The sequence below is a fragment of the Rhinoderma darwinii genome, chromosome 4 (assembly GCF_050947455.1).
Source record: "Rhinoderma darwinii isolate aRhiDar2 chromosome 4, aRhiDar2.hap1, whole genome shotgun sequence".
In the NCBI taxonomy this organism is placed as follows: domain Eukaryota; kingdom Metazoa; phylum Chordata; class Amphibia; order Anura; family Rhinodermatidae; genus Rhinoderma; species Rhinoderma darwinii.
In genome coordinates, this window is record NC_134690.1 from 103,443,928 (window position 1) to 103,454,234 (window position 10,307).

The 10,307-nt window shown below is 45.7% G+C and overlaps 1 long non-coding RNA gene across 1 annotated transcript in view; it reads left to right on the forward strand.

Annotated features, from left to right (window-relative positions):
* The window catches only part of LOC142759354 (uncharacterized), a 43,391-nt gene that overhangs the window by 32,340 nt on the left and 744 nt on the right, over positions 1-10,307 (forward strand). Inside the window, exon 2 of the long non-coding RNA XR_012883126.1 lies at positions 9,557-9,619. This is a non-coding gene — a long non-coding RNA (uncharacterized LOC142759354). The remainder of the gene's footprint in view (positions 1-9,556; positions 9,620-10,307) is intronic.

Sequence of the window (10,307 nt, forward strand, 5' to 3'; positions counted from 1 at the left end):
TGGAGGACCTCTTATACAACGTACACAGGGCCGCCATCAGGAATTTCAGGGCCCCCTACAGCTAAATTTTCTGGGCCCCCTACCGTGGCACCGCCTGTTAACGGTACTCCGTCCAGCACTATATCATGATACCCAGGGCCGCCATCATGGGGGGTATTAGGGGTACTGATGTGAGAGGCCCGGCCAAACCTAATTGAAAGGGGGGCCCGGCAAACTGCCGCGACTTGCCTTTGGTAGAAAAAAACAGGCCCCTGCAATGGGGCCCGTTTTTTTCACCAAAAGAATGTCGTGAGCTGCGGGCCCCCCTTTCAATTAGGTTTGGCCGGGCCTCTCACATCAGTACCCCTAATACCCCCCCTGATGGCGGCCCTGGGTAGCATGGGAGTCGTCATGGGGGCCGTCAAACACCGCCGCCCGTGCGACCGATCGCGCGCACAAGCAAACTCCCGCGACCGCCTGGAACCGCACACCGAATTTTGAGGCAGATTTTGACCTGCCCACACTATCTTGCCGCGTTTTTTGCCCGCGGCGATTGAGGACAGCAGACAAAAAACGCATGGAAAAATGCATTTTCTGCCTCACATTGATTTCGATGGGGGGTCAGAGGCGGAACAGCGGAAAGAAAGGACGTGCTGCTTTTTCTTTTTTCCGCGACTGGCTCCCATTGATTTCAGATTAAATCAATGGGAGGCGGTTTTGGAAGTTTTTTGGTGCTGATTCTGACGCAGTGTCCGAGTCAATATCAAGGCCCAAAAACTCTGTGAACTTGTTAGGGCTTATTCAGACGAACGTGTAATACGTCCGTGCAACGTGCGTGATTTTCACGCGCCTCGCACGGACCTATGTTACTCTACGGGGCCGTGCAGACTGTCCGTGAGTTTCATGCAGCGTGTGTCCGCTGCGTAAAACTCACGACATGTCCGATATTTGTTCATTGTTCGCGCATCACGCACCCATTGAAGTCAATGGGTGTGTGAAAATCCCGCCCAGCACTTCCGCAGCAGTATAAACTATGAATGAAAACAGAAAAGCACCACGTGCTACAAACATACAAACAGAGTGTCATAATGATGGCGGCTGCGCGAAAATCACGCAGCCACACATCATACTCTGCTGACACACGGAGCGGTTATGGACATTTTGCATGCGCAAAACGCCATGTTTTTGAGCGCGCAAAAAGCACACGCTCGTGTAAATCCGGCCTTAGGGTAGGAACACACTAGGCATGAACACTGCGGATTTTATACAGCAGATTTTATTGTGGAAAATCCGCAGCGTATTACAGTCGCAGCAGAGTGGATGAGATGTGAACAAATCTCATCCACACGCTGCAAAAAAAATGGACCTGCAGTGTGGCTTTTTAAGCCGCAGCATGTCAATTTATTCTGTGGAATCGCTGCTCCTCTGTTGCGGAAATGCTGCGGTTGTGCCGCAAAAATCACAAATGAGAGAAAAAAAAAAGGCACTTTTTTAAATTTACAAAAAAGTTTAGACATACCCCGGCCGTAGTCCTGGTGACGCGATCCTCTATTCTTAGCGCAGCTCGGCCTCCTGTCATGACGTTTCATCCCATGTGACTGCTGGCAGAATTCCCTGCGGCTACTGGGACGGATAAGCTGTGTAGTTTTACTCAGCGTATCCGCCTAGTGTGGTCCTACCCTTATGATGTCGCTCCTGGAGCTGCTGCCGGTCTCTAAATAGGCAGTTGGTCCAGTAGAATTTGGAATTATTTTTTTTTGTGAACCAGCTTAAAAAAATACAAAACTTTTGTGTTAGGGCCTGTTCACATCACCGTTCGCTTCCGTTCCGGGGTTCCGTCTGAGGTTTCCGTCGGGTGAACACCGCAACGGAAAGTGAAAGTGACAGCACAGCTTACGCTTCCGCCACCATTAGCGCAGTCGACTGCGCTATTGATTCCGTCCGAAAACCAGCCGGAATGGTGACGAACGGAAACAATTAGCGATGTTTCTGTCACCATCAATGGTGACTGAAACGGAAGCTGTGCTGTCACTTTCCGTTGCGGGGTTCACCCGATGGAAACTGTAATATGCTGCGGATTTTCCACAATAAAATGTGCTGCATAAAATCTACAGTGTTCATGCCTAGTGTGTTCCTACCCTAAGGCCGGATTTACACGAGCGTGTGCTTTTTGCGCGCGCAAAAACGTGGCGTTTTGCGCATGCAAAAGGTCCATAACAGCTCCGTGTGTCAGCAGCGTATGATGCGCGGCTTTGTGATTTTCGCGCAGCCGCCATCATTATGACACTCTGTTTGTAGCACGTGGTGCTTTTCTGTTTTCATTCATAGTTTATACTGCTGTGGAAGTGTTGGCCGTGATTTTCACGCACCCATTGACTTCAATGGGTGCGTGATACGTGAACAATGCACAAATATAGGACATGTCGTGAGTTTTACGCAGCGGACACACGCTGCATGAATCTCACGGACAGTCTGCATGGCCCCGTAGAGTAACATAGGTCCGTGCGAGGCGCGTGAAAATCACGCACGTTGCACGGACGTATTACACGTTCGTCTGAATAAGCCCTAACAATAAGGCCCAGTTCACAGAGTTTTTGGGCCTTGATATTGACTCGGACACTGCGTCAGAATCAGCACCAAAAAACTTCCAAAACCGCCTCCCATTGATTTAATCTGCAATCAATGAGAGCCAGTCGCGGAAAAAAGAAAAAGCAGCACGTCCTTTCTTGCCGCGGTTCCGCCTCTGACCTCCCATCGAAATCAATGGGAGGCAGAAAATGCATTTTTCCCTGCGTTTTTTGTCTGCTGTCCTCAATCGCCGCGGGCAAACAACGCAGCAAAAAAACGCGGCAAGATAGTGTGGGCAGGTCAAAATCTGTCTCAAAATTCTTTAAGGAATTTTGAGGCAGATTTTTTTTTCTGCTTGCAAAATACTCTGTGTGAACAGGGCCATACTTAAACAGCACTTTGAGACACTTTATTCAGTGTCAGAAGAGCTGCTGGCTCCCACTCCAGTCCTCGTCAGGCGATGTCTTCCAGGCAATGTCTTCGGTCCAGAAGTCCAGTCCTTCACCTCCAACCAGGCTCCAGGTAAGTTCTGTCCATGTGTGTCTGTCCATGTTCTGTCGCATCTGGGAGCGCCCGGGCTGTCGCATCTGGGAGCGCCCGGGCTGTCGCGGGTGCGTGCGCGGTCTCCAGTGCGGACGTTCGTGGGTGCGCGCTCGCGAGTGCGCAGGCGTGGGAGTTTCCTTGTGTGCGCGATCGGTCGCGCGCGCGGGCGGTTCGACGGCCCCCATGACGAGAGGGGGGGCCCGCAGCTCACGACATCCTGTGGTGAAAAAAACGGGCCCCATTGCAGGGGCCCGTTTTTTTCTACCAAAGGCAAGTCGCGGCAGTTGCCGGGCCCCCCTTTCAATTAGGTTTGGCCGGGCCCCTCACACCAGTACCCCTAATACCCCCCTGATGGCGGCCCTGAACGTACATATTACCTATGTTCTATTTACAGTGTTTTTGGCCTACGTAATACATATACAGTGCATCAATATGCCAAAAAACATACAGTATACTGTTCTGAAAAGCTACAACAGTTTTCTGGGCAACAAACAATGTATACTTCTTTATTTCATGATAGGACTTAATTGCAGGTGGATCCAAGCACAGTTTGCAATAGAAGGCAAAAAAAACTTCAGTTACTTGTGTCTGACATAGGATGCACATGGAGTTAAAATATACAGTATATATAAATATAGCAGTAGAAAATTTAAAATAAAGAAAAACACTATTTGTCCATTTGCTTGCAGACAGCAACATTAGTGCTTTTAGTGTGGCAAATGTGATGGCAAATGTGATGGCAACTTTACAATGGTGCAATCATTTGCATAAAGGGAGCAAACCACCCACTGTTCTTACCAGGAGCTTCCAAGTTACGGAGGTGCATGCTGCATGATTATTGACATTAGTGACAGATTATTTCTAACTAATTCACCTTTACTTTTTAACATTTACCAAAGACCAAAAATTAGAATCCGGTCCCCCGCATTAGGGGCAAAAAATTAGAACATTATTAGAGAGGATCTTTGGGGAACCTGTCTTATTTCAACCTCAGACATTTAGTTTCGTTTGCTATTTCTTGTTGAAATGCGTGATATCACCGTGCCTAGATCCGAAGAGCTGAATGAGGCCTTCTGGAAAAAGGTTTGAGATGCATATGAGTCTGGAAATGGATTTTAGAAGGTCATTAAACAGATTGACATCAATTATTCAGCTGTTTGGAAGTTTATCTACAAGTGGAGAAGATTTCAAACAACTGCCAACTTGTCCAGGCGTAGCTGTTTACCATTAGAACCAGGCTGCACAAAATAGATCTACACATGAAGTATGACAGGAGGAAATCTTTGCTCTCTAGAAAGAATACCAGACTAAGGCCCTATTCACACGGCAGGAATTCTCGGCCGTGTGACGGACGTTCTTTGAAATAGGAACAATAGACCCCAAATGGGGCTACTCACACGGCCGACTTTTTGACGGCCCGTTAAACCGGGCCGTCAAAAAGTGTGACTTGCCCTATTTTGGGCCGTTCTCCCGGCCCCCATAGAAGTCTATGGGGCCATGTAAAGAACGGCTGTCACTCGGATGTGATCCGAGTGACGGCCGTGCATTCTGCCGCATGCTCTCTTCCCCTCCTCACAGTGTGAAGTGCATGTGAGGAGGGTATTTTGTTGCTCCCTGTAGTAGCAGAATCCCTAATCTCCGGCCGCATCGTTGCCGAAGCTGTGGCCGGGGATTCCGCTCCAGGAGGAGTCCCTCACTTGACTGGCCATATAAAGACAGTGACGTCAGGTACTTCAGAAGCGGAATCCCTTGCGCTGTGGCCTGTGATTCCGATCCAGAAGTCCCTGACTTCACTGTCCATATTTGGACAGTTACGTCAGGGACTTCTGAAGCGGAATCCCCGGTGCTGTGGCCGGCAATTCAGATCCAGGAGAAGTCCCTGCCTTCACTGTCCATATAAAAAAAAATGGAGAGTTCGTAAGCCAAAGCCAGAATCTAAATACCATCAAGATGCTATGGAAGGATTTGAAACAGGCTAACTCCTGGAACATCACAGAGCTGAAAAAATTCTCCATGAAATATTAGGAATAAAATTTCTCCCAGTAAGGGTATGAGCACACGACAACGCCAAATACGTCTGAAATTACGGAGCTGTTTTGAGGAGAAAACAGCTCCAGAATTTCAGACGTTTTTACAAGTGCACGCGTTTTTCGCGGGGTCTTTACGAACGTAATTGGAGCTGGTTTTCATTGGAGTCAATTACGTCCCAAGAAGTGTCCTGCACTTCTTTGACACGGCCGTAATTTTACGCGCCGTCTTTTGACAGTGACGCGTAAAATGACAGCTCGTCTGCACAGAACATCGTAAGACCCATTGCAAGTAATGGGCAGATGTTTGCTGAGGTATTGGAGCCGTCTTTTCAGGCGTAATTCGAGGCGTAAAACCCCTCTATTACGTCTGAAAAGAGGTTGTGTGCACATACCTTTAATGTCAGAGACTGGTAGACATAAGAAATGCTTCTTGGAGGTTGTTTCTGCCAAAGGGGCAACACCAGGTATTAGAGCCTAATAACATATCTGTGATTTTTTTTGTTTAATAAACTCTTGCAAAATCAATTTGTTATTTTTTTTTTTTTGTTCATTTACATCTTCCCTTACCTTTAAAGTACAAACACTTCTTCCCTTTAAAAATCCTTTTTCTTTCCCATATGCAACTCTTTCATGTTGTATAAACTTTTCTTTATATCGGAGTTTGTCATAAATGGCATGTTCAATTTCCTTCAGCTATGGCACCAGCATGAATTCCCCTGGCTACCATGAGAGGCTCAATATACTTGTTGACACAATGTTGGGTATAGTAGTACCTGGTGTTATTGCTTATCCTCATCTATGGTGCCTGTATTTGTATCTATCAACGGTTGGTTTCATTGAACCATAAGGCTGGATTCACACGAGGTCATTACGTCCGTAATTGACGGACGTATTTCGGCCGCAAGTCCTGGACCGAACACACTGCAGGGAGCCGGGCTCCTAGCATCATAGTTATGTGCGACGCTAGGAGTCCCTGCCTCGCTGCCGGACAAGTGTCCCGTACTGTAATCATGTTTTCAGTGCGGGACAGTTGTCCGGCAGCGAGGCAGGGACCCCTAGCGTCGTACATAACTATGATGCTAGGAGCCCGGCTCCCTGCACTGTGTTCGGTCCAGGACTTGCGGCCGAAATACGTCCGTCAATTACGGACGTAATGACCTCGTGTGAACCCAGCCTTAGAGTGCATTTACATATATGACCTTGTTCCTACAATTTAGATTTGCTGCAGATTTTGCATGTATTGTAAGCCAAAGCCAGGAATGAAACCTAACAGAAAAAAGGTGTGATAGGTCTGCTTTCCTGGATTCAATACTGCTTTTGGCTTAAAAAAATGAATGCAACATCTACAGCAAATCTGCATTGTATGAACAAGGCGTATTAGTTCTTTTTTCCCTGAGCCAGACACAACTAATGGAAAAACGTTGCACTTTGTGCACCTGTCCAGGCAATAGCTGGACAGAACATGCGACGTTTCTCTATCTGGCTCAGGGAGATATCTGGTGTCACAAATATATTATTTTTCCTCTTTAAAAAAACAGCTTTAAAGAGACTCTGTCACCACATTATAAGTTCCCTATCTCCTACATAATGAGATCGGCGCTATAATGTAGGTGACAGCAGTGCTTTTTATTTAAAAAAAAAACAATCTGTTTTCACCACTTTATTAGCGATTTTAGATTTATGCTAATGAGTTGCTTAATGCCCAAGTGGCCGTGTTTTTACTTTAGACCAAGTGGGCGTTGTACAGAGGAGTGCATGACGCTGACCAATCAGCGTCATGCACTCCTCTCCATTAATTTAGGCAGCACATAGGGATCCTTTTAGATCACTATGCGCTGTCTTATACTAACACATTAACGGTACTGAAGTGTTTAGACAGTGAATAGACATTCCACTGGATGTCTATTCACAATCCCTGCACTTCGTTACTGTTTCTGTGGTAGTTACAGCAGAGCAAGCGTAATCTCGTTGTAACCGGTCATCTACAGTATCGTTAATGTGTTAGTATAAGACAGCACATACTGATCTAAAAGGATCCCTATGTGCTGAGGAAATGAATGGAAAGAAGTGTATGACGCTGATTGGTCAGCATCATACACTCATCTGTACAACGCCCACTTGGTCTAAAGTAAAAACACGCCCACTTGGGCATTAAGAAACTCATTAGCATAAATCTAAAATAGGGATGCACGGTGCATCGAAACTTCGATACTGTTTCGATACTGTGCATCCCCAAACGGTTCGATACCGCTATTTCCTGTATTTCGATACTAAGCTGCGCAGCCGCACAGCTAAGTATAGTAATACATGACTGTATGAGAGCGGTACTGCAGCTGTGTAATTCAGCCACAGCCCCGCTCCTGAGCCCTGACATATGCGCGCGGGGTCAGCATCATGTGATGCGGCCGGCGCTGCACTAATGATCTAAGGCACTGAAGACAGAACATGGCAGGCGCACTGCAAAACACCCCCATGTTCTGTCTTCAGTGCCGCCGCACATTAGTGCAGCGCCGGCCGCATCTCCTTCATGCTGACCGCGCGCGCACTTCCTGTCAGGAGCGGGGCAATGGCTCTATAACGGCGGAGATCAGAGAAACCTCTCATCTCCGCCGTTATTCCCCTCAATGCTGCCATCAAAGCTGACTGCAGCATTCAGGAGAAAATGAGAAGGGGGATGCCCATGCATCGCGTCACAGGGAATTCCTGTGACGCGATCGAGGGCCATACCATATATGGGCAGACAGCCCAGGGTCTATTGACGGACCCCAGGACTGTCTTACCATATTTCCTGTTGTTAGGGCATACTTAGGTATGTCCTAACAGCCTGTGTGCTATTCGTCCACAGGCTAATGTACTGGCACATATCTGATATATGTCAGTACATTAAAGTTTTAAAATAAAGTAAAAACAAAGTATTGTTAAATTAAAAAAATATACACATTCACCTTTTTTACAGTAAACATTAAAATAAGTCTCAATACATAAAATATACACATTCAGTAATGGCGCGCACAACAATGTTTTTGCATCATTTATGATGTGTGCGCTGTAAAAAAATGAGATAAACACGGCTTTCATTCACTTATTAATGTGGGGCACGAGGTGCGATGAATTTAACCTCCATGTGCCTCACATTAATAGTAATTAACCCCATCATGTACCTCACACATTAACCCATTATGACTGAGAAACATGATGGGATTAATTACTATTAATGTGAGGCGCGTTCAAAATTCATCATCACACGTCGCGCCTCACCTCAGAAAACGGAAGAACTTTTTTTTTTTAATTACTGTTGGCAAAGTATCGAAATTGGTATCGAAATCGCAATACTAAACGAAGTATCGGTATCGAAGTCCAAATTCTGGTATCGTGACATCCCTAATCTAAAATCGCTAATAAAGTGGTGAAAATAGTTTTTTTAAATAAAAAGCACTACTGTCACCTACATTATAGCACCGATCTCCTTATGTAGGAGATAGGGCACATATAATGTGGTGACAGAGCCTCTTTAAAAGTAAGAGGCTAATAAAGGGTCTCTTGACCCTATCAGGTGGTGAGCTAGGGTCAGTTAGTTTATCATATCAACATCAATAATGGAACTAAAAAGTAAAAGAACAAAGATTTCATAATGTATGTAACCTGATAGCATCAAAATGATTAAAACAAGAATCCATATATACATGAGCCATACATAAAATAATACTTTATCTGGTATTCCCCATTAGTGGCATATTTAATGGTCTGTAAGGTCTCTTGTGTGTTGTTTAGACACCCAACCATTTAAGAGGATACATTTCTAGGTATTCACCTGCTATTTGGTGTTACATTTTAATAGTGCATATTTCTCATTATCAGGCAGGTTCAACATGGAGGAAATTATAGCATGTGGAAATGTTTTTTTTTTCATCAAATACAATAGGATATCCTAAATTATAGTGACTCTTCTACCCAGCAGTTTATTAGTGACTGCCTCATTTCTATTATGTATGTTTATTGCAACTGTTTTTTCTCTCCTAGGTTTTAATATGAGCTTATGTAGTGTATGTTTAGGCCTCGTTCACATCTGCGCCTAAGGCTCTGTTAGGGGCCTTCGCAACAGATCTGGCCGAAAATACTGCACAAAATGCTGTTTCTAGTAAAATGACCGACACCATGACGAAAACCCAACAGAACTTATTAAAGTCAATGGGTTCCATCGGCACCGATGGTGTTCGTCATGCAACAGAAACCGGCGCTTCCTGTATTTTCGCTGTTCTGCTCCTCTGACAAGATATAAGACTTTGAGCAGAAACACAACTTTCATAATAGTACACACACACACACACACACACACACACACACACCGATTGCCCATTAAACTCTGGACATTTTTTGTGTATGTTACAATCCAGTGCATATTCACCCTGCTTTCTCTTCTTTGCTATCTCATGAAGTTCCAGTTCTGCCTGCTGAGGAGACCTAAATATATAGTGATAGAAGCAGCAAGAAAAGAACAGGTATGAAATGACACATGAAATTCCTTTGAAGGGGTTGTCCACGACCGGACATCTGATGACCTATCCACAGGGTAGGTCATCACTATATGATTGGTGCGGGTCCGACAACCGGACCCGCATCGATCAGCTTCTCCTTATGTTTTGAAGAGTATGCAGTAGATGGAACTGGAAGCAGATGGAGCTCGGCCGCTATTTTATGACCAGAGCCATCTGCTTCCAGCATGTACGTCCGGTGCCCAGAGGCAGTCGGAGCAGCTGATCGGTACGGGGTCCGGACGGTCCTGTGGATAGGTCATCAGTTGTTTGGTCGTGGACAACCCCTTTAACGCTGTCTGGTTAAAGAGGCTCTGACACCACATTATAAGTGGCCTATCTCCTACATAATGTGATCGACGCTGTAATGCAGATTACAGCAGTGTTCTTACTAGAACACGAGGTGCAGCCACATACACACACATTAACGTTAATCAAGTGTCCTGACAATGAATAGACATTACCTCCAGCCAGGACGTGATGTGTATTCAGAATCCTGACCACGTCTGTAGCGTCTGTATGAGACTACAGCACAGCACAACGAGATCTCGCTGTAAATGACAAAGAAGTGCAGAGAAGTGTTAGGATTCTGAATACACATCCCGTCCTGGCTGGAGGTAATGTCTATTCATTGTCAGGACACTTGATTAACATT